Source organism: Tympanuchus pallidicinctus, unplaced genomic scaffold (assembly GCF_026119805.1).
Source record: "Tympanuchus pallidicinctus isolate F22 unplaced genomic scaffold, pur_lepc_1.0 scaffold10, whole genome shotgun sequence".
NCBI classification, from domain to species: Eukaryota; Metazoa; Chordata; class Aves; order Galliformes; family Phasianidae; genus Tympanuchus; species Tympanuchus pallidicinctus.
This window is the reverse complement of record NW_026294619.1, coordinates 8,424,728-8,448,642: the sequence shown is the minus strand read 5'-3', so window position 1 is coordinate 8,448,642 and position 23,915 is coordinate 8,424,728. Positions and strand designations below refer to the sequence as shown.

General features: G+C 38.9%; 1 long non-coding RNA gene across 1 annotated transcript in view; it reads right to left on the bottom strand.

Moving 5' to 3' along the window:
* Positions 1 to 205: 205 nt before the first annotated feature.
* The window catches only part of LOC128091455 (uncharacterized), a 244,858-nt gene continuing 221,148 nt past the window's right edge, over positions 206 to 23,915 (bottom strand). The window contains exons 5-6 of the long non-coding RNA XR_008211416.1: positions 13,817 to 13,917; positions 206 to 1,646 (exon numbers count right to left, since the gene is read on the bottom strand). This is a non-coding gene — a long non-coding RNA (uncharacterized LOC128091455). The remainder of the gene's footprint in view (positions 1,647 to 13,816; positions 13,918 to 23,915) is intronic.

The window sequence follows — 23,915 nt, the reverse complement described above, 5'->3', positions numbered from 1 at the left end:
AGGGTAAGATGTCTAGAGTTAAGATTTAGCCCTATTCAGTATTGGGCTGGTTGAGACTTGAATTTGGTAAGCAGTGCTGACAGGTCAGATATCAGCTCTAGGTTTCCCCACCTGATTTTTGGATTGTTCTTAAGGAGAACTATTTCATTACAAATGAGAAGTTTCAGACGCTGAGGTCTACTGGAGTTAAATGTTATTTTTGCTTGTTTCCATGTGTCAGAGCTTCCTGCACCAATTCTACACCTTAGGGGATTCCTGTAGCATACAATGCTTGAGCCTGTACTACCACATTTGCAGAAGTCTCTACACCACCTTCTAAGGATGAATATATAGCAAACAAAGGCTGGTGAACAAAATGTAGAGTTGGTTCAGTAGCAAAAAATAAATAAATACAGAAATTACCTGTATGTAGATTGTTAAAAACAAATGTGAACTAAAATATTAGTATTATCTGAATAACTCTGCTCTGCAGAAATTTTGTCTGAACTGAGAAAACTTTGGTGAAAGGACACTTTAATATCTGATTTGATTGGAAGAGCACATATAAAATGAGCAGCTGGCCCTGGTGATTTTATTTGTAATTTCATGGATAGCATTAGCCAGAAAATGTCAGAGGAAATTCCATATTTTCTCATCTGTGTATTTTGCCTCAGGCTCTATCTATGGAAGTGATCACTAGTGTATACGCAATTAATTTTTTAAGGTTCAACAATTTGCAATAGAAGAGAAAAAAACCTGTGCTCTCACAGAGGCACTAGGTTAGCAGAAAAATGACTGACTGAAAGACAACTCTTATCCTGGTACTGCAGTGCAATTGCTAGCAGTCTCAAAACTACATAGGGAAGTTTTTGTCAACAGAATGCCAGAGCAATGTCTTCTGGGACAAAAACACATTATTCATGTTGCCAAAAGTCTATTTTCTGTTAATTTGGAAACCTGGGTAATCAAAACAGAGCTCCCTAGGTTATCCTGTTTTCGAAGAGAAAACTTCAGATTGGAAGTTTTTAATTAATTGAAAGAGGACAAAGTTATTTGGACTTTATCTCAACTTTGATCAGGCCAAACGAGTGAAGAGATGGTACATACTTGTCCACATGATCTCTGTATCTTCAAGAGAGACATAAATTAGTTTGGCTTGTGGTCTTGGCTAGAGTGTTTGGTACGTTCTGCTTCCCAATGTTAAGAGTTACTTGGATATCTGATAACTTCAGTCCCTCTGAACTTCGGGTATGGAGACAGAGATATCAGGGGTATCTGGTTAAGACAGGTTTTTCCCTGTTTGCATCACTGATATCTATCTGATACAGAGGGACATTAATTCTTGTAAGGGAGAAAGCATGCTTCTGACAACTTGATCACTACCCTGACTCTTTCCAGAGTACGGTTGGCTCTTTGGGATGACAGGACACACTGCTGACTCACATTCAACTCTGCCATCTGCCAAAACCACAGGTCGCTTTCTGCGTGGTTGCTCTCCAGCCTCTTGTCCCCCAGTCTGCACATATAGCCAGAACTGTCCCATTCCAGATGCAGAATCTGGCACTTGCTCTTGCTGAACTTCATGCAGTTGGTGATTGCTCAGTCCTTTAATTTCTCAAGATCTCACTGCAAGGCTTCTCCACCCTCACGGGAGTCAACAGCTCCTCCTGTACATAAAGAAAGCCATTTTGTTAGCACTCAAGCTTCTAAAAAGTCTTAGTACTGCAGATAAATACTAAAATATTTAGAAAGCTCTGGCTGAAAACTAGAGGTGAGGGAAAAGAGAAAGAGAAGAATATCAGCATGATAGGACTTGAAAGACTTTTTTCAAGTTAAGAAATATGATTTCCTTCTGGGACCCAGAAGGTGCAAATACAGGAGAAAAAGAAATATTTTAGCTTCAGATTATGCAGGCACTGGGGATAACGGTAATTAGTTCCTCTACTAACAGAAAAGTAAAATCTCCTAGCTGGAACTCAGACATACTGTCTCACAATTTAGGGGAGATTAAGTATTGTTTTAATTTGAAGTCCCACAGAGAAGCCAGGTGGACGGAATATAATTACTCATAGAATATCAAAGATAGTTATCTACCTCTGAAAAACATCACGATGCTCTCTTTAATAGCTATGAACAGATAGGATCTTGTTTTTCATCTGCAACTTGGATTTCAAATATATTCATGACTTTTTCCAGTGTACTGTATACACTCGGTAAGGGCAATTTTTGGAATGAAGATTGAAATTTCAGGGATAGCTCTTGCTGTCATGTAAAAAAAGTAATTTCTAAACTGTGGAGAAGATCATCCTTTAATATCTCAAGACATGAGCCCTCAAAACTGATGCATAAATCTTGCTCTCACTTGTTTGAAGGGATCTGTACTGGATTGTCTTATGCATGCTTCCTGCATCAGAACAAGACTGAATTTTGTTATACCTAAATCATCCCCAAAGAATTTTATTTATTCTGATTTATTACTGAAATGGCTTTTCCTGTAGCAGAAAGTATGATAAAATCACAGTGAAAAAAAAACAAAAAAGAGCAGGCAAGATCTTGGCTTGGCACAATCTCATGAAATGAGGCCCAGCCTAAGCAATCCTTTTCCTCAGATTTTGAAATCTGAACAGGAAATCTCTCTAGTGACCTTTATCTACTTCTCAGGTCCCCATTTCACATGGTTGAAAAGCATTGTCTAGGAGAGAGAACTGAACTTAAAAACTACTCAGATGGCCGTGTGTCTGTAGATACCCACACGAGTACTTTGGACAGTGAACTGTGGTGACTGTGATACTTATGAAAGAATAAGAGAAATGGGAGCAGGCAAGGAGAGTCTGAAAAGATGAACTGTTCTGAAATTGTGGAAACAGGATTCCACCTCCACAAGTACAAAATAGTGATGGATTTAATTAGCAAAAGCTTGGTAATATCTGAGGTTGAATAGAACAGGGCTCTGTGAAATCCAGTAGGAGTTTAGCATTATGAATTCTGCATTAAAATTATTGATGGAGATAGAAATATTTAAAATGGAAACCAGCTTCATGTTGGAGTACATAGAAAACCAGAACTGGATTTTAGAGCCATTCATTCATTGCTATTTTGTTTATATACATTTACCACTTAAAAATTTTCTTGTGAGAAAACTCTACCTATCATTTCAAAAGTTGGCAAAAAACTTACTTGTCTATGCTGATCCTTATAGAAGATCCCATTCCATGTGGCATTTAAGTATATCTGTAAGTGTTTAGCTAGATAAGGACTGCAGCTTTCATGTTCTTTGCAAATATCATATTCTACGCATGAGCTTACTTTTTGTGATTCATTCCCTCTGTAAAAATAAATTACAAGCCTTCAGATGAGATTTATTCTGGATTTCAGAGATAAATGTGTGCACATATTTATAGATTAGGTTTGTATATGTCTCTGCATTTATATATTCACATTATTGATCAAACTGCATTGTTTGCTGCCTGTTGACAATTCCAGTCAGATGCAAGAGTTTGGTTTTGTCCAGAAATCTTTTGAGCACAAGTGATACTATATGTGCCCTACTTGAAAAAATGCATAAAGAAGAAATCCTTTCTATCAGCTTTGGGATCTTTCTATTCTTTAATAAAGGGCAGGACATTAAATTATTGTTTTCAACAGCCTCAGGACTGTTTTTCATTTTGCTGATCTTTATTTTGCAAAGATTGTCTTTCTCTGACTACTAAATTATCCTTTGGTTTGTGGAAGAAATGCATAATGTGTATAAAATGTTGCAATGGAATTCTTGAAAAGCCACTCTCAAATTATTTTTATCCCTTCATCTGGAGCTAAGGCATGAACTGATTTTGCTTCTTTTTCTTGACCAATGAGGTCAGCATCCTTCGATCTTAAGAGAAAACCAATAAATTGTGCTTACTTTAAATTCATGGTTGATGAGATGCAGTGATGTGGAGTCAAATAAATATACCCAGCAGGTTTTCCTGCAGTTGTTGTATTTGCCATTTAGCTGTTCTGGGTTAGACAGAGTGACCTGGAGTAATAACTGTGTATCAGAAAGTTGCAGGTCCTCTTTTGCTCCGCTTTGTGTTGTGTTCATCCTTTTGTATGTGTGGAAGTAGATTGTTATATTCTCTGCTTGTCTTACGAAAGCTCATTTCCCTGTTGTCGACAACATTTTCCTTTAGTGATGTGACATGATTTTTTTTTTAAGCAGTGGATGAAATGACCCTGCTTGTTTACAAAGAGCTAATTGCCAAGTACTACATGTATTGCTTCCACCAAGCTGGCGGACAGGAGCTGATCCAGAGGCCAGCACAGCTTCATGGTAGCAACTACACCAGAGTGCCTTCTTTCAGCCTCTCAGCCCCTCTGCCCAGACAGCAGAGATGGACCTCATCCCTGATTCATAGGCATATTGATGGGAAAGCACCCCATGGCTTTCCCCTTCACACCAACTCCCTTGACTTCAGCAGGTCTGAAAAGAACAATGAGTGGGAACACACTCCAGAGAGAGCCCCTAAAAAAAAATCTGGGTGTGCAGAACACATAGACAAGGCATTGAGCAGAACACGTAGACAAGGCATTGAGCTGAAGATGAGTTGTAACAGGTGCTGCTTCAAACCTCAAAAGCTACGTATTTAGCTTAAGTTAGCTGTAACCATAACGATCAATAGACAGTGCTGTGGATTATAATTCATTCCACCATTCTCTTACACATGTCTAAATGAGACCTTTCCAAATACAAATTATCACAATTACTTCTTTATGGCTTTAGCAGAACCCAGAACATGATTCTAGGTGGTGAGGGAAGATGAATGTGCTGTCTGTAGCTTCAAAGCACCTGTCTAGTAAATAGATAAGTAATATTTTCTGCTGTCCATTATGGTACATTAAAGATTTTAAGAGAGAGCTGAAGGACATGAAATGGCAATGGTAGGTTGTTCTAGGTTTTTGACTGAAAGCAGTAAGAGAGTCGTAACAGGTTAAGATATCAATGAGCATAGATAAGGAAGATGCTGGTGGTGGCAGAGCGACATGACTGCAGGGCAGGTGTGAACAAACACAATCACATGTGGCAGAGAGAAAATGGGCAGCCTTTAAAAGCTCCTCCTCAATAATTATATTTGAAGAGTGAGAACCAATGTGGGGATGAACACATCACAGCAGTGAATCATAGGATAGAAGTAACAGATTGTTAAGTGAACCTCAAAGAACTGCAGTTTTGGGACTAAAGTATTGGTAGCATGTGAAAGGGGGGCAGATTAGTAACAAAAAATGAGCACATGGAACAAGAAAAATTCAGACTCCACTTGGATATACAGATAAAAAGCAGGAACTGGGTAAAAGATGGAAGAGTAAAAGCTTGAATCAATCTTTTTAACACCTGCTTGTGTATAAAACCTAAGATGTGACATATATAACAAACACTTTAATTAAGAGAGGAGAGACAACTAGCAACAAAGAAATTAATGACATCCCCAAATATGGGTGAAGTACATTCCCGTAGCTTGGTGGATGTTTCATAAATTAGAGGCCATCTCTGGTGCTACTATTTCAAGCAAAGCCTTTTGATCCAACAGAAGGCAAATCTTCTACATTAATGGGAGTAGGTTGAGGACATACACTGAGTGACAAAAACTCAGTGTGTGACCTGATAGCCTCAAATACCTGTAGTGAGAGCAATATACAGGGCTAGATTCAAATAGTAGTATTTCTTACCTAGCTGCTATGAGTACAAATGCATATAGCAAGTGATGAGCATTGGAGAGTGTATGTGATCCCAAGTGAAGTAGCTGTGTCATATCAATGCTCTAACAGAGCAAGAACAGGAGAGATATGTTTAAAAACAAAATCTACATCATTAAGCCTCAACAACATATTCTTAGGATTAACCAGGCTCTACTCATTCATTTACAGGCATAAATGCACATCTACCACTACTTTTGCAGTGCAGCAGGCATAGGGTCACGAGTCATAAACAGTATATGTTCTTCCCCTGGTAAGACCAGTCTTGAATTGGAAGGACAGTGCAGCAAAGTCACAGGATGAGTTCTTATCTAAAAATATGTCCTGTGCTCTGAATTTAGTCAGGACGCAAGCAAAGACAAGTGAGTCAAATATACAGTGTATGAAAAACCAGTTCAATTGCCAAGTGTAAATTGTGAGTAATGTCCTATCTGTTATCAGTTGATTCACTCAGAGAACTTTCTCTTTGTTTAAAAACCACTGTGACTGTCCCCGCTAATATCAGAGCAATGGCATTTCTCCTGATGACCTTAGATTTGGTTTGATAAGCTCTTCCATCACAGAAAGCAACTGTGGAACAGCAGCCAAACTTGGGCACAGCTTTATGAAAAAGCAGACATCACCATCAATATTCCGATCTTGTTTCACTTGCTCACAGTAGGATCCATAAATTGATCTTAATCATCTTTAACTGCAAAATACATTTTGACAGTGGCTTGTGTCCAACTTTGGAAGCTACTCAATTTCTGACATTTTGGAATCTATCACTTAGATATCCTATCCTGAATTTTGATAGCAGAGAAAAGACCTCTGCTAAAGGAAAGACAGATAATTGATGCAAATAAGTCTTAACAGCAGCAAAGATATCTTCCTGGTATATGACTTGTGTGTGTGGCATAGGCAGCAAGGACAGGTTGGGAAATTGTTGCATCTGCCAACTAAGAAACAAACTGCCTCACCAAATGTGGCTCTGTATAAAGTTGCTTAAATTGTGTGTACGTCTGTCCAGAGCAGACAGCCAGCCCAACGAGAGCTAGCTGTCACTGATGGGTGCATCAGAGAGCTCTGCTTCAAGGTGAGGGCAACTCTCCAGACCTTTGGAGAGACGTTGCAGATGAGGACAATTGTGGCCAGGAAGCAGAGGCAGCAGAAATGCGAAGAATGGCTCACAGCAATAGGGCTGCATGACAGTCTTAAAATGACCCAAGTTTGCCCACTCCCTCCCTAGGCTCCAACTGCTGCAGTACGTTTTACCTGGGATACGTGCAGAGCTCCGGGTAGACATGCTTCAAGAGTTCTCACATGGAGAAGAGGTAGAAGAGATAGAAGTGCAATATATTCACAGTGAAACATTGAAAAAGAAGAGCAAGGGGATTTGATGTTGATGTCTCCAGGCAAGGGCAATAGATAATTTTGATGAGTGGCTGTAACCACACAGCAAAACTAAACTGTGATCAGTAATTTGATGGTATGGTGAAACATCGTGTCTGTAGAGGAGAACTGGTGCCCGCAATCATTTCATAAATAGAGACAAGCCTTGAAACCACTCAGGACATTTTGCAGATAGGCAGAGATTTAACCAAAGACAAGGACGGATCCTGGATTCACTCGGTGTGATTAAGTGCAGGTTTGTGTATTATCTGTTGCAAAGAATATCTGTGGCTGTGAAAGATCACTGGTAGAGAGGCACATGAAATGTCAGATGCTGCTTTCAGGGAGTTGAGCAAGATCTATTGCCTGGTGATAATTAACTATCTATCAATAAGAATAAGATAAGAACTCTGGGAAACCAACATGAGGAAGAAGTTGTTCAAAGGAGAAAAGCAAGTTATTAGAAGGAGCAAATATATTGGAAAATTTACAGGAAATAGCACATATGAAGGTGGTGAAAGGTGGGTAAGAAGAGTTGCAAGCATCTAGCTGGAGGCTAAAAAGTGAAAAAATGCTGAAAACTTCACAAATAGGCTAAGTTCACTGTGCTGCACTGACAAAACTTGACACAGAATTTGTCTCTACTGCATTTAATTGTCCAGCAGCAGGAATTCAAAAATATTTAAAAATAAGTTTGACAACAGAAAAAAAAAAAAAAAAAAAAAAAAAAAGGAAGAAAAAATAAATAAGTCAGTTTTCTACACACACATCAAACTCCAGTAGTCCTAATCTCATCCCCTGCCGGACACCTGCCCATCATGCTTCTCCAGGCAAGAAGCACTTATGAGCAGATATACCTCCCCAGCCAAACTGCTGCTCTTCCAAGTGACTAGTCTTCTATTAACTGCTGGGAAACTTGGTGTTTCATTGGACTTTCTGCTTAATTTGCTTTGAAATTGTCCATAGCTGCTTCTTTTCTTCTGCATGATTCCTTAAGTGCCTTCATTGAGCATATTTTAGGCCCAATTACAGGGAATTACGCTGAATTACAATGCTGGATCACTACGTAGTAAAAAAAGTGGAAAAAAAAAAAAAAACACCAACAAAACAACTATTGCTTTTCCCTAAAACAAACTGGGGCATGAGTAGCGTGGTATCCTTTTCTGCAATGGCTTCTCTTTCTTGGTGCTGCTAAATTTAGATGACGTGATCTGAGTTTTAGGTCCTCAGTTCAGCAGTAGCAGTAGCAGAGCTGCTTGCAGGTAGAGATGTGACAGCAAAGACAGGAGTGCAGGAAAGAGAAGCTTGGGGTGCCAGGGCTGACAGGATGCAGGCTGTCTAAGTTTTGCAGGTATTTTCTTGATTCTTTTGATTTTGTAGTCATTAGAAGCTGGTAGAAGTGACAAGGAAGTCATTAGAAGCAGTGGAATCACAGCTCTGATGTTTGTTAAGGATAAATTTCCAATCTCAGTGAGGATGAAGAAATGGCTGGAATAAAATACATACGCTGTCTAGCATAGAAACTGAAATGGAGCCTCATATCCGGACAGCAAGGTGCTTACTCTCAGCTATCCAGTTAGCAAATGATTGCAGGCTTTTTCTTGTGTGAAGGCAATCATGTAAGGGACATGGAGGAATCACAGTCATATAAACACAGAATCATAGAAATGTTTGAATGTGTAAGGGACCCTTAAAAGTATCTAGTCCAATTCTCCTGCAACAAACAGGGACATCTGGTCAGGGTTTTTAGGCCTGGCAAAAGGGGGAAGCAGCTCTCTATATTGTTTTAAAGACAAAGCATGGAAGAGCACAGCAGAGACTATGAATCTGAAGAAAGAGGGAAAAAGTCTTTAAGACGACCTACACGATGGCATTTTATTAACACTGCAACACATCAGCAGAACCAGAGTTCTGATGATAGAATTTGTGCTTATGCCAGCTACACAGATTATGTTGTCAGAAATCACCATTTTTCCTGGTACTTCTGTAATTCTCAAATATCAAAAGCATAAGGAAGCTTGGTGCTTCAGGAAAAAAAGGTAATGCAAGCGTTTCCTATGAGTAATGTCCCACCTAGGGCTTTCCCCAGGGCTGGATTAGATTAAATCTTTTGCTTTCCCCTTCCATGGAAGCTCACTCAGTGTCTGAGCACTGGCAGTTACAATGCAGGGCCTCTCCCAGCCCAGCTTTGTAGGGGAGCTAGCAATGCCTTCCTGTGGTCCAGCCCTGGACCGACCACCATTTCCAGTGTGCAGCTTTAAACTCCAGCCTTATTCCTTCACATGCAGTTTTCTTGAAATAGGCCCCATGATGCTAATAGTATTGCAAAACCTCATTCTTGCTCTTGCTCATGCCCTCTGTCCATGCAAGGCCACCTCATTCACAGTGGTGGTAGCATGGCCTGGCTCTGCAGCTCTCTGGGAATTTCCAAGGCAAAAACCAGGCTGCCTAACATCAGCTGAGGCTTCAGGACAGCCTTTGCTTAAAGAGGCCTTGGGATTGAAATGTCCGTAACCTGCTGTTTACACTGTGGTAATGCAAGGTCTTCTATGGGATTTATTTGCTACCAGGTTTTAACTATGTGAGGTGAGGATGCCATGCAGTTAATTTCTATTCCCTGTACGGAGAGCCAGCTCTGTTCATCCCACACATGCCGATGAGAGACCAGTCTGAATCAAGTTTGTTTTAGCTGTTAAATCACATTTCTCAATTGTTTAAATAGTTCAGACAGGATTTGCACAGTAACATTTTAGCTTTTTATAGCTGTCAAGAAGCAATACAAATAATTACTACATTCCCTGGTGGGTTTTATCTGATTAAAGTGACATGTCTGCTTATGCAAGATATTTGAAAAGAGACATTCAATAAAGTCAGTAACATTTAATTTCCCTTCTCCTCCTCTTTTTTCTTTTTTTAAGCTACACTTGGTATTTACTTTAATGTCATTTTTTGAGGTATGTTTGTTTGTATTTTTTTTTTAAAGAGTTTACATAATGGAACAATTTAGCAGAATACTTTATAGACTTGCAATGAAATATTTCTTCACATGATTGCAAGGTACTAATGTACTTTGTCTATGCTACGCACTACCATGCCTGTCTGCCATGACTGCTGCAGAAATACTGCTCGAGTTGAGGGGAGCCAAGATGGAAGCCACAATTTTCTCCACATTCAAACAGGAGCTGTTGAAGAAACTAGGACTTAATCTGGAAGATGCCTGTGGTGCGATGACCTTGGTGCCTTACATTGCAGAAGCCTTTTGTAGGAGGTTTTACTGGTACAAAATCCCCTATGATTATACATTCCTGATTACAACTTTTTAGTGTTTCATCTGTTATCCATCTTAGTATGCAGAGATATTTCCTGCAGAAGTCTTGATGCTGTTCCAGATTTCAGGGCTTGGCTCACTGGCACATAGATGGTAAAAGCAAAGAGTTTAAGTTTCATTCTTATCTTTGATTCTTAACTCGTTTAGACAATGAGTTTTCAGGTCCTGTAGTACAGGTTTTGCACCAGACTCTTGCAAGAAATATTAATTCAGCCATCTCTCTTAATTAGTCTCTTGGGTTTGTGTTCTTTAGAAGGTCAGGTTGTTACAATGGTATTTTTCACTGCATGATACAGGGATTTTTTAGGTTATGAACACCAGGAAGCAAAACTGAGCCTATTAAAGTCTCAAGCAAGATGGAGCAGCTATATTTTCCATACTTGCTGTTAGTACTATCTGGTGTTGATATCACAGAATCACAGAATCATAGAATCACAGAATTGTAGGGGTTGGAAGGGACCTCCAGAGATCATCGAGTCCAACCCCCCTGCCAAAGCAGGTTCCCTACAGCAGGTCACACAGGTAGGCATCCAGACAGGTCTTGAACATCTGCAGAGAAGGAGACTCCACCACCTCCCTGGGCAGCCTGTTCCAGTGCTCCGTCACCTCACTGTAAAGAAGTTCTTGTGCACATTTGTGTGGAACTTCCTATGCTGCAGTTTTCGGCCGTTTCCCCTTGTCCTGTCTCCACTCACCACTGAAAAGAGTCCAGCCTCGCCGTTCTGCCCCCCATATGCATGGCATAGCAAGTGCTGGCTAATATATTTTGTCTTAAACAAAAATGCAAATGGCAGGCTTTATGTCTGCCCTGGGGAGCCTTGAGTCAGAAGTTCCTTTACTAAGGGAAGCTTTGGCAAGGCTAGGCATATGACAGCCTGCCTCTGGAGCCAGAAGAGATGGGAGCATCCTCGCTCTGTGCAGAGGGCAGATGTCTGCAGTATCAGCACTGGTATTACTGTGTCCCTAGTGCTCCCTATCTCATGGCAGCTCTCAACATAGCCCTTGCCTTTTAGTGAGACTCTACTCCTTTAAACTGATAGAAAATACTGCCTGGTTCTCATCCTCTCTACCCAGCTATTAAAATAGTCAGCAAATCCCCAGCTTCTTTTGTGCTTTATTTCCTTCTTTTTTATGGTTTCGGTTTAGATGTGACATTTCCCTCAGTTTTGGGAGACTGCTAAAGATATTTTGCACCATTTTAAAGCTGTCAGTGGTCTGCCTTTAGATTTCTGTGCAGATTATGTGAGACGAGTGAGGTTACATGTTTTATAGTTTCTTTCTTCCCAAGCACGGCACTGTGTTGTGAATCCTATAAGGCAATACATTGATATCTTGCTTGTAAAAATGATTCTATGAAATGCAGCTTCTTATATTACTTCATCATTACTAATGTTCATCGATTTCTACTAAAAGTTCTTCACATGCCCTAAAACACTACATGGAAAGACACAAAAATCTACAGCAAAAATGAAAAACAATATTTCTTTTTATCAACACTGCATTTCTCTGAATCTGGTTCTTGATTACACTGAGGCCATCTTAAGCTGTTCCAGAGTGTAAAAATAGCAAAAAAAACTCAAAGGAATTTTAGATATAATTTGTTCCTTCTTTAAGAATGATATTCCCTGTCAGTGTAATAAGAAATGGTATTGGTTTCAATGAGAATCTTCCTCTACTCTTGCAGATTTGAGGATATTTAGGAAAGGGCAAATAATGCTGAGGATATTCAGTACTGATTTATATGCCACTGGTTTTAAATCTGTACATCAAAATGCAAAATACTTCCCATTGGCCTATTCTAATAATTCTACACAACCAAAGGGAGAACACAGGAGAGCTTCAGAACAGTGATAATAAGCAACTGCAGAAACATTTATCACTCCTGATGGCAAAGATTAAAAAAACTCACCATTTATTTCAAAGAGATAAGTATGACACCTTAACAATTCTGTCTTTTCCTTTCTGCACAGATTTTCATTTCAAGCTCTGACAATATTAAGGAAGAAATTTATTGGAGTTCATCACACAGCCTGAATCCTGTGGAGCCAAGGTATTTATAATGATGCCAAAGTGACAGTGTCAACAATGATTTAAATCATTTAGTCACTATGATAAACATTGTGTTATCCTAAAATTTAAGGGATGGACTGGAAGCATAAGGCACTCTCAATATGAAAACAAAGTCAATGGCAAATGGTTTGCATTCATAAAACCTATCATTACCCAAAATAAAAGATTGGATGAGAGGAACTAACAATGAAGCTGTAATATCCACAAGACTCATGATATGTCATGAGCCAATGAGATAAAGATAGATGTTCTGTGTGAACACAGAACCTACTTTTACACCCAAAGAAGTCAGCACTGCATATGACAGTGAATAGCTATAGCAGAATAGGATGAAGTACAGACAGGACATTTTTTGTCTTTCAGACAGCAACTGTTCTGACCATTATTTTTGTTGATAAAGGTTTGATGTAGATTGAATCTTGATCAACTTGCCAGATGTAGCTTAGAATAAACTGGAGAGAAAGATGTAGAAATGGAGAAAAAAAATTCAGATTTCTATCCACAACTTCTGAACTTTATATATAGGTAGAAAGAGATGCAAGAGAATGAGAAAAGGGAGGAGATGTCGCTCGAGACGCCTGAAAGAGAATGAGCTAATTGAATTGAAAATAATCAGAGAAACAAACAACAAGACAACAAAAATGTAAAAAAGAAATGAACCTCGAAGATAGACTTAAATTCAGAAGTAATCTCTGGAGGATTAAATAAAAAAGACATTGGGAAGACAAAGCAATTAGGCCTCCAACTCAGTTTATAACATACAAGAAGGTCCTTCTGAAGAACATCATGTCAGGATCTGAGAAAGTAGGAGAAAAGCACAGTGGTAAAGTGTCTTCAGAAACCTTAGAGACCTAATGGACACACTATGGTATGCTCAGTCTGTGCAGCCTTCCTCTTGTTTTCACATACCCAAAGTCTCAATTTTCTTTCTTTCCTTCCTTACCAGCTAAGTTTTTCACTCAACACCATCTGAACGGTCTCTCATCAAATCATGTTGCTCGGGCACCTCTCACCTGATCACAACACACTATACCAAAATCTTCCCACGTAGAACCTCGCAGAACCATAGTAGTCCTCACTACTATGATTCTTGTTTCTAATTTGCAATTTTTAAAAACTGTTGATTTTCATACATTTCTGAATTGGTCATTTCTGTTCAGCTTTCAAAGATGATAAAAAAAAGTCTTCATGCACTGAACAAGCAGTAGGAAATTTTGTTACAAAGATGTTCGTCAGAAAATTTCTCATCCTCCTACAAGATCCTTCCAAGCTCTCCAAGGCCAAAGTGTCTTAAATATTTCCTCCCTTTCATCAAATTAGCAATTAAACTCACCTCACCTTGGAAAGGTAATTTTCCATCAATTTCATGTGCAGCTGCCCAAAGTGTGATAGAAAATGCCCTTCAGCAATTTTCATACTTCAGCCAGTTAGTTGTGATTCTGAAAGAAAAAAAAGAAAAAGAAATTACTGGTGACAAGGCTGATATGAAAAGCATTTATAAATGTACTTATAACATGGAGCTGGATTTTGTAAGACTGAAAATAAGTAGTTATTTCCACCTAACTTTTTTAGGTTGAAAATGAGCAATTAAATACAGTTGAAAGGTGTTGGTTGAATTTGGAATGAAGTCAGATTGGACAGAAATAACATAAGAAAAACAAACGGCTGTAGAGAAGTTATTCTGAGTGCATTTTCATTATGCTTGGGTACATATATGTGTGCTTGCACAAGCCTGCAGTGTGTATTCACTGTCATACACATGTTTTCATGTAGTCTTGCTGTTGTGGTCTCTCTCTCCCTTGAAGAGAGGGATTGGTGGCACAGAGGAGGTTGTGAAGCAGCTTAGGTAGTGATCATGAGTCATGCTCAGTGGTTTAACAGAACTTTCTTCATCTTCCTCCAAAGAAATAAAAACAAAATTATTTTCTAGTCTGCAGCAGATCTGTAAGGTTGTATTCAGAAACATTTACTAACAGTGGTTCAGCTCAGGTGAGTTGCCTTGGGAACATTAGAGAAGAGCCTTTTTGTTTTTGCATGACCATAAATATGCCTTCTGCTTTAAGGGTATAATCCTTTAAAGATTCAGCCCATGGGAAGAACTTTAACACAGAAGAATTCCTTTAAGTGGAACTGTATGCTACAGTGAGCAAAACAAATATAATGTCGTCTATTTTTAAAACCAAAACCACGGCTTTTGCAAAATTATTTTACTTATTAAGAAATTATTTTAGTCGTTAAAAAATAATTGCTGTGTTGGGGAAAATGTGGCAGAAGATTATAAAGAGGACTTTTAAAAACAAACAAACAAACAATGGACCATTCTGTTTAAACTTCTTTCAGATGAAATGTTATAATTTTCATCTTTCAAAATATTGGTTGAATTTTGAGTGGACAGGCACAAAATGAAAACTCAGCTGTCAGCAAAAGCTCTTGTGGAGGCAGCAGTGAATGACAAAAAATGGGCCTAACTCTCGGGCTTTTTTGTCCTACTTTATGCCTTTCTTAGGCACCCAAGAAGAGCAACCAGAAAAATCATAAAGTTAGCAATGTTTGTCTTCCCCCATCAGCAGGCTGTCAGATATGCTGGGGTGGGCAGGGCCCTGCTGTGACTGAGAGATGCTCTGTTAGTAATCAGCCCCACAGGAGGGAATCTTTTTGCTCTCCGGCTGAGGAAGTGCTGGAATGTGCATCCAAACAGCCAAAGCCACATGTTGAATGAAACAACCAAGCCTGCCAAGGAACAAAGAGCATCTATCTGAATTGGGTGCTTATGGGCTCCTATACGGGTTTCTCTGTGCTGTGTACTTCTGTTTACGTACTACCAGAGTTTAAAAATCTGACTCATGCAGCTTTATTTGTCAGGGTAGATGGAGAAGGACGGGAAAAAGATTAGTTTTAGAGCTGGCTTATCCTGAGATGATAGCTCTTTGAAATGTCAGCGCTATTGATGATGGGCCTCCTTCACCCACGTAATTAAAAACATCTACTGAAATGTCAGTGCTGCCACCCAATGATCTGATGAACGGCTCTGGCTGGGAGACATTCTGACACAGCACAGTCAAACTGTTGGGATACTGTGCTATTTGTCACATGTCCCCTTGTGACAAATTTTGCGTCCATAGGTGATGCCAAACTATTGAAGACAAGGACAGTTAGTCAGCATTTTATAAAATGATTAGTCTCTGTGTCTAATTGTACTTAGCTAATACATAGTGGATTCACACGATCTTTTCCCACAATTCCCAATTTCACAGAATCACAGAATCACAAAATTTGACCTGTCCTACTGCCTAAACCTTGCTTTCTTATGTCTGAGCAAGTGACTGGCAAAGGAGACCGTCTCTTTGTTTCAAATTGGGCTTTATTTACTGAAGATACAGAAATCTGTTCACTGACACTCAGCAATCTCTTACTCCTTGAGGATTATATTTAAATTTCCTCTTGTACTCAAGTTATAACTTGAATTATACTTTGCCTTACTGTTCTGCCATAGGAAGACTAACATAAACTGTCCTGAAGAGAAGAACTCCCTACTGAATATCAGAAAGTATACAAAGCTTGATATACAGTTCAGGAAAAGTACGTCATGAATCTCTCCAGTCATGTTGTGCATCTATCAAAAAAAAAAAAAGAAAAAGTAAAAAGTAAAAAAAAAAAGTAAAGGAAAAGTAGCTTTTAGTTTAGCCTGGCAAGAAGTCTTCCAGGAAATGAAAATCTTATAACTGCTGCTGCTTGTCAAAGACCTCATGAAAAAGAAATGGAAGAAAGTCACCAAAGGAAACTTGAGATGAGTTGTGGGACCCACTGCTCGTTTTCTTTTTCCTTTGCTCTTCAAGGGAATTGCTTTCACCAAGCAGTGTAAAATATCAGGGAGCTGCAGACAGCTTTCTTCTGGAATTTGTGACAGACTGTTGTAGAACAGTGTGAGATTCCATTATTATGTAAAAGATCTGCTTTCAGAGATAGCTCATAACACTGTGGGCCTATGCTGCAAGAATGAATGAGCCATTTCAGCTGTCAGTCTCAATAATTACTACACCTTCTAGTATTACTGTTTGTGGAGACCAGAGCATTTTTTCTTAAGCTTTTATTTAAAAAAAATGCAACCCCTTGCCCAGGCTCACAAACCCTAGGATGAAATACGTGTAGATTTTTCTTCCCTCAAAAGAAATGTACAATTTGAGTTTTGATCTTCTGCAGCTCTGGGTGAAATATTCTCACTTTCAAATCAGAAAACACAGAGGTGTAAGAAGAGTTCCTCTCTACTTCTGTTGGACAGCTATAGTTCTCAGAGGCTTTCTAGACTAGATGAGAGAACTATTGTGCTACACATCACTAAACATAGAGCAGGAGACTGCGTCTACAGTTAAGAGATTATTTTCTACACAGGGAAGCTGCATAAAGAGAGGCCAAAGGAAAGTGTTGCTAACTATACTGCATAAAGAAGGAGAAGATATACTAACAATAACTCCTAAAACTCCTCATGTGGGTTGAAACTTCTTGAACGTTCCTTGTAAGCAATTGGGGTGATCTTGTTTCATGTGTTGGAAACTGCTTACAGCTAAGGCTGAAGACCCCTAGCACAAGTTACTAACTTGGTAGAATAAATGAAGAGAAGCATTACAGTAATAATTTTTTGGTCCTTCTTATGGATATTACTATCACACAGAACCTATTCCCATCAGTTTAGACGTATTTCCTTTTCTTGCTTCTAACAGTTTGTATTCCGAACACCTGAATTTTGAAACTGGCAAAAAAGGATCAAAAATTTCCTTCCTTTTCTTTCTTGATTAAAATACTTACCTTACATATTCCCTTAGTTCTAGCAAAGCAGCTGAGTCGTTCAACACAGGAAGATCTTATAAGAAGTTTTTATATAGAAAATATCTTGGTGACAGTATTGTGTGGATTTGAGTTAATTAATGTTAGTAAAAAGTTTTTGAAAAGAACAACCACCCAAAAATAAACACAATAAGCACAAAACCACAAACCACAGCCTCGCTTTTTAAATTATCAGAACTGCATTTGTAAATAAATCAGGAAAACAAAGGAATCAAGGGTATGGAAGTGTGATAAAGGCACAGAGTGTTTTTTTTTTTTTTGCTAGATTAGGAAAGCACATCACTTATGCTAAAACTGTATTCCTCTCTGTTTTCAGCAATGCTTTATTCAGGGTCGGGTTCATTTATGCTCCTTTAGTTTTGCAGAACGGCTGACGTTGGAAGGAAACTCAAATCTGATGCCCTGCTCAAGTAGGGACACCAGAGTGGGCTGCTGAGGACCATATCTAGGTTTCTTCTGAAGATTTCCAAGGAGAGAGGCTACACAACACCCCTGGAGGTTTTGAGCTTATAGGAATATTTATTGCAAATACACTGAGCATCTTAACTTTTCCAAAAGCACTTCATAACCACAGATATTTTAATAAACACAGATTTACACATATACTTTTGGTTAGACTCTAGCAAAACAAAATATAAAGTAGTACAAGCAAAGGAGTTGCCATAATGCTAGATATGAATAAACCTTCTTTCATTGTAACTGAGGAATTGACACATGGTTTATAAGTAAGCCTTGATGCCCCTTTGATCATATTTTTTAAGTTTTTATAATTTTTTTTTTTTCTGCCAGTCATCCAGGAACATAACTTTGAACCAGTGCTTTATAACCAAACTTTCTCTTATCATTGTCCACTCAAGAGGAGCAGACACAAGTGAAAAGACTGAATAGAATCTGCTTGGGGAAAATGTACAGAAGGTGCGATAGTGAAAAAGAGGAAGATTATACTAATAGGAATGACAGACGTAGTGAATGAATAGGTACAGTACTGATATGTTCAAGGAACCATAACAAAACCATTCTTTTTTTCTTTATGTATTGAAATCCATTATAGGCTATTTGCATTATGTGAGTAATAGGTTCTCAGGATGATGCATAACATGGAGGTCTTTTGGACACCTTATTTCTGCTCATCTTTACATTGCTTCAATTTCCAGTAGCAAGTGACTATCACCCCTGTGGCCACTGCAGTGGTGTTTGTACAGAAAAACAAGATTTGAGATAAAATAAAAACAAACAAAAAACCCCAAACAAACCCCTTTATATTTAGATTTCTAAATGGATTCTAATAGATAATTCAGTTTTCTAAAGAGCCATTCCAACAGTTGAATAAAGACGAGAACATCTCAAACCAGAGACTTTTCTTAGACTATCTGCATGTACATAGCCTTCAGGCATGTACATAGCCTGCATAACATAGCCTTCAGAAATATAAATAACAAAGATTTGCAGTGTTGCTAAGTGCTAAGCTGAAGGAAGAATATATTATGTGTGTTTTTTCAAGTCCCTGCAGTGTGTAGACATTTAGGTAAATGAGAATGTATTTAGAGTAATGAACTGTTTCTCAAAGAAATAGATTTAGACATTTAGACACCTAATAGGGAAGAGTGACTTGAACAGAATGAAAGCAAGAGTGCTTGTAGTAAGACAGCTGAAAGTATGAGGATAAGGAACCAGTGAACTCTAATCTTGACGTTGTATTGGTCCTTCCAAAGCCCAAACAATGGTGGAGGAAAAGCTCACTATGGTGATGTCAGCTGGAAATTATAAGTACATCTGGACACTGAAGAAATACCAATGTACTGGTTGTTCTTTGACTTCCTCTGAAACAGAACAGGAACCATTCTTTCTCTTCAGTCAGAAGACAACTCTTTAAGTGGTTTTCTCTGGCATCAGGGATCACAGATCATTACTGAACTTCTGTGCTTTTGGCATTCTGTTTCTGTGTTTCAGGGAAATTCAGTTGGCAATTTCTTCATCCATGCCTTTATTTAACTTATAGCTGGTGTTTCCTGTTGCCTGAAGTACAGATCTTACTCATCAAATCATCTCTTTGTTACCATTTGTGAACATAAGAAAGAATAATTTATGGCATTCATGTATAATCCTACATTTAACAATTCCTTGAGGGTTTAGGGCTTTTCTCTCTATTGCTTTAAAGAGAAAAAAATCTCATAGGCTCATGTCATAATTGAAAACTCCCTACTTTCAATATAGAGTAAAGCATATGCAGGAATGAATGCCTTCAATTCACGTAAACTCAGCCCTTTTTCACTGTTACCATCCATTAGCTGCCAAAACTGAAAACACTACAGAAAAAGTTTGATTTCATAATCAAATATCTGTACAAAACCCATTTCCTCTAGCATAGCTTTTACACTTATATTTAAAAGAACTGCCCATGGCTGGGAAGTTCCGCCTCATTTAGAGACAGGAGTTAAAAGGGCCTACTGTGAGATACAGGGCAAAGTAGCATTAACAGATCTGGGTGAACTTCAGGTGTCTAACAGCAAGAAGATAGCATACCCCTTGTGCATGTGCCAAAATGAGTCCAGGGACAGGTTAGCCCACTCTAAGTCTGGTCTCACGTGTGCAGTCAGGCCACCACAGGGTGCTCACAGCAGGCTCTCATGTGAAAGGCCTCCAGGAAGGGTCCAGGTTTTGGTGTATCCTGGTGTGGCCCCTCTGGTGGAGCAATACCAGCTTACACCATGTCCAGTAGACACTGGTGAACATGGGCTGTTGGAATCTTTGAAAAATGACGGGAAATAACTGAGGGCTCATCCAGCAATTAAAGGAGTAAGCAACTAGCTTTGGATTCAAAGAGATATACTGGAGACATGTTTCTTTTATTTCCTTGATAGAGCTACAGCTGGGGAAGAGCCATTAGGTTAAACATCAATTTTGTAACATTAGTGTATTGCACTTGGTCCTCCTAGAAAAAAAAACAACAAAACAGCTTTACTAACTGTTATACAAGAAGGAACTAATTAGTTCTTATAACAACTTCTCCAAGGGAGAATGTATGAATCTCATCTCTCTTTGCAATCAGGGAAATTCTGGTGTTGGGAGCAATTTGCCCACTCCCTGTCAGGATACCAACCAGAAAGGAATAGAATGAGCTAGCAGTGAGTGGTGAATCTATCCAACTGAGGACAGAAATGACTTCTTCTATGGGAGGATTGGCTGCCTAGTGTCATTCCTCTTTTTTTTCCTGTGGGGATGCTGTTAGTCTCACTACATGACAAGTCACTGTAACTTCACAGGTATGAGAACGACAATACATAACTAAAGCATAAAACAGGAAGAAAAGGTCAGTGTGGGGCAGAACCCCCTGAGACACGTCTTTCAATAACTCACTCTTTTCTTTTGCATGTGCTCTATCTTCAGATGTTAAAATAAGGAGGTTGCCACTCATTCCTTATATTTTTTCCTTCATTCAGGTCTCTGGTTCCCTACTCAATTTTCCCAGTTAAGTGTAAGCAAAAGCACCTAGCACTGAGAGCTCCTGCTGCAGACAAAGTGCTGCTATTCTGCTTCTACAAGCTGCTGCTCATGCTGAGCTCTGCAGGGGAATAGGCTGCATGTGCACTGAGAGAAAGAGCAAAAGAAAATGCCAAGCAAAATTAACTTAATCAGGGAAAATGTTGCCTTCCTGGATGTTTCTAAGAGTCTCCCTGCTGCATTTTACTGCCCAGAAGAAGAAATTAGCTATACAGTGTGGAAATTTGCAGGGAACTATAACAACACGAAGACAGAAACTGAGTGGTCACAAAGGTTTTTGCTACAACATGAAAGAGGAGTGAGACAAAGAGATACCTTCTTCAGAAAGGAAACCTCTCTTGCTGCTGATAGGTATGTCTTGGAATGGAAAGAAAAGTTACTCTGTGCAGTTGGCTGTACTAGGAAAGCCCAGTGCCATCTAACTGAGAGAGAAGGTAGGAGCAAAGGAGTTTGCTGAGAGGGCTGCATATTGGCCAGTGTTTTTGTCAGCCCTCCAGAAAATCTTCATAGTGGTGTTTCATACTTCTAAAAAATGTTTGACAGTGGTTTTGGCAAAAGGAAGTTGCTGTCTTTTACTGTGCATTGTATGATAAAGGAGGAGTCCTTTATCTTCTTTCTGCTTGAGGGAGAAAGACAGGAAAGAGGAGAAAAAATAAAAATAAAATTAATTTGACCTAAAATACATTTCTGAATTTCATTCTGAATTTCGATAATTTTTTGTCCTTCATCAGTGACTGCTATTGGCACTGGTACTTGAATTACTTAATTCCATGTGGATTAGGGTATCTCACATTTTGTTTAACTCATCCTGATGAGATTCAACTTCAAAGGAATAAAATTATGACAGTTATACCAACAGCAGCTGAGCTGCGGAAGATCAGAGATAAATTGTCATTTTCTTCCATCAAAATGTCAGTAAAGTTTGCCATTTTCTGTGTAATGCTCACCCTGTGATGGGTCAAAGCAGAGGGCTTGGACTAAAAGAGTTTTTCCCTTTATCAGTGGGAGTAGATATTATAGGGGATATTTTTTCTAACGCTAGTGGGCCAATTTATTTTGGTGGAAGTTAACAACAGGAACAATTGTTAAACAAAATGGATAAACAGCAAGACCTTGACTCTTGGAAGCATACTTCAAACTTTAAACAAATCATTAGTCAAGCTATTTGCAGATATTTTCTTTCGTGTTCTAGTGCATCTGTCCCTTAAATAACAGTTTGAAAGCCCTTGAGAGCAAGCCAGAACAAGATTTCACTAGAAATCATGCATGTCATTACAACTATTTTTCTTCAGAATAGGTTCACCCCATTTAAAATGTTGATCAATCTAATACTGCTTCCACTGAAAAGCTTATGTTAGCATCTAGCAACTGAAAAAGCAGAAGAAAATAAATTTTAAAGGCAGTGTATTTTGAAGAAAGCAGTGTGTGACCTCACCTTAAATCCTTCCCTGGCCTATCCTTATTGCATGTCATAAACTTCTTCAGTGATATAACTATGAGAGAGACAAGATGGACAGAAGAGGAGAGGAGGAGGAGGAGAAGGAAGAGGAAAATCGTGAAAGATATTTAAAGAAACTCTGGCCAAAGGGAGAATGGGGTTATCCAAGATGCAATACAGAAGTGTGTATGTTGCTCAGGGACAGAAGCAGTGTTGCTAAAGGGCATCTGTTACCTTGAGCACCTCTAGCACCTATGGGTGCTTTAATATCATTGACTATTTACATCCTCTTTTTTTTCCCTTTATTTTAAATTTTTTTTTTTTTTTTTTCTTTGGCAATCAGCTGGTTTTAGCTGCCCAATAAGCAGGACTTTGGATATTCCATACCTTCTACAGGTCTCTTTGTCTTTCAGAGTACCCTTTCCATGCTCAAGAACTTTGCTTAACAGCTTAAAATCAAGTTTGTTTTATCACGGACTCTCAAAGGTGGTGTTTCTTCAAACTCATGTGGACTGAAAAATGTGTCCCATACAAAAACAAATGCTCCGTACATATGCCTCTGTACACATTGAAATATTAATACCCTTAGCCATCAAGGATTCAATTGCTGGGGGGGATGAGAGTGGAAATCTGACATCACTACTTCCAAACCTAAATAGCTGCTAGTTAATGGTGGGGACATGCTGTGCTTTGAAGTGGGCAAAGCATATTCCTGTGGAAAGTTATTTAAATCTAGGATGTTAAAGCCAGTAATATATTTTTTTCAAATGGCTTGTGGTGTCTCAGTGTAATAGACTACTATTTGCTACACTGTTGCTCATGAAATATTGTTAGCAGGGTGCAGATCATTCATCCATTAACACCCCATGAAGTCACCTTGAATCCCATGTTTCCAGAACAGTGGAAAAGACCTCTATTTCACAGATGAAAAATATGCCGTTTAGATGCTATTACAGTGCCAAGTAGAGAATGTAGTTATTTCAACAATGCTCTCCTAGCTACCAACATTTTTCAGCTTTAAGATTTCATCTGGAAGAAATGCAAATACCTCTCCAGCTGATCTGAACATACAATATGCCAGAAATTAATATGACCCTTTGACTCTTTGGTGGTAGTTCACTATGAAGATATTTTTAAGGTATGTACTGTAAATACATTGGTTGCTCTAAAATATATTATCTCTTTATTTCCATGGAAACTACAACAGACACAAAGAGCATAATAATGCTGTTTGACAGAGCAAATTCTCAGCTACAAAACACTATTCCTGAGCATAGTTGCTACCATTAGCTATGCATTCTCACCAGTGATGAACAAGAGCCTGCGTGCTGTGCTCGTAAACATCCTCACCAGTGGAGTTGACCCACTGCAGCTGTCACCACCACTGAAATGCACTGCCCACCACCTTGTTGTGCTCACATCCACAGTTATGGTCTCCATAAGCATTCAGCAAGTGTCAATGAATGTCAGTGGGTGCCATTTTTCCTGCATGGAGGAATTCAGTGACATCTTCGCTTCATACGCACTCCCAAGTCAGATGTCATTTTGTCAGACTGCTCCTCTGCTGCCATCTGTCACAGGCAGCAATACGTAAGGGAACACTGGTGGGGAGGTTCAACCTCTATAGTCATACTGCCAATATCTGCCTCTGACATC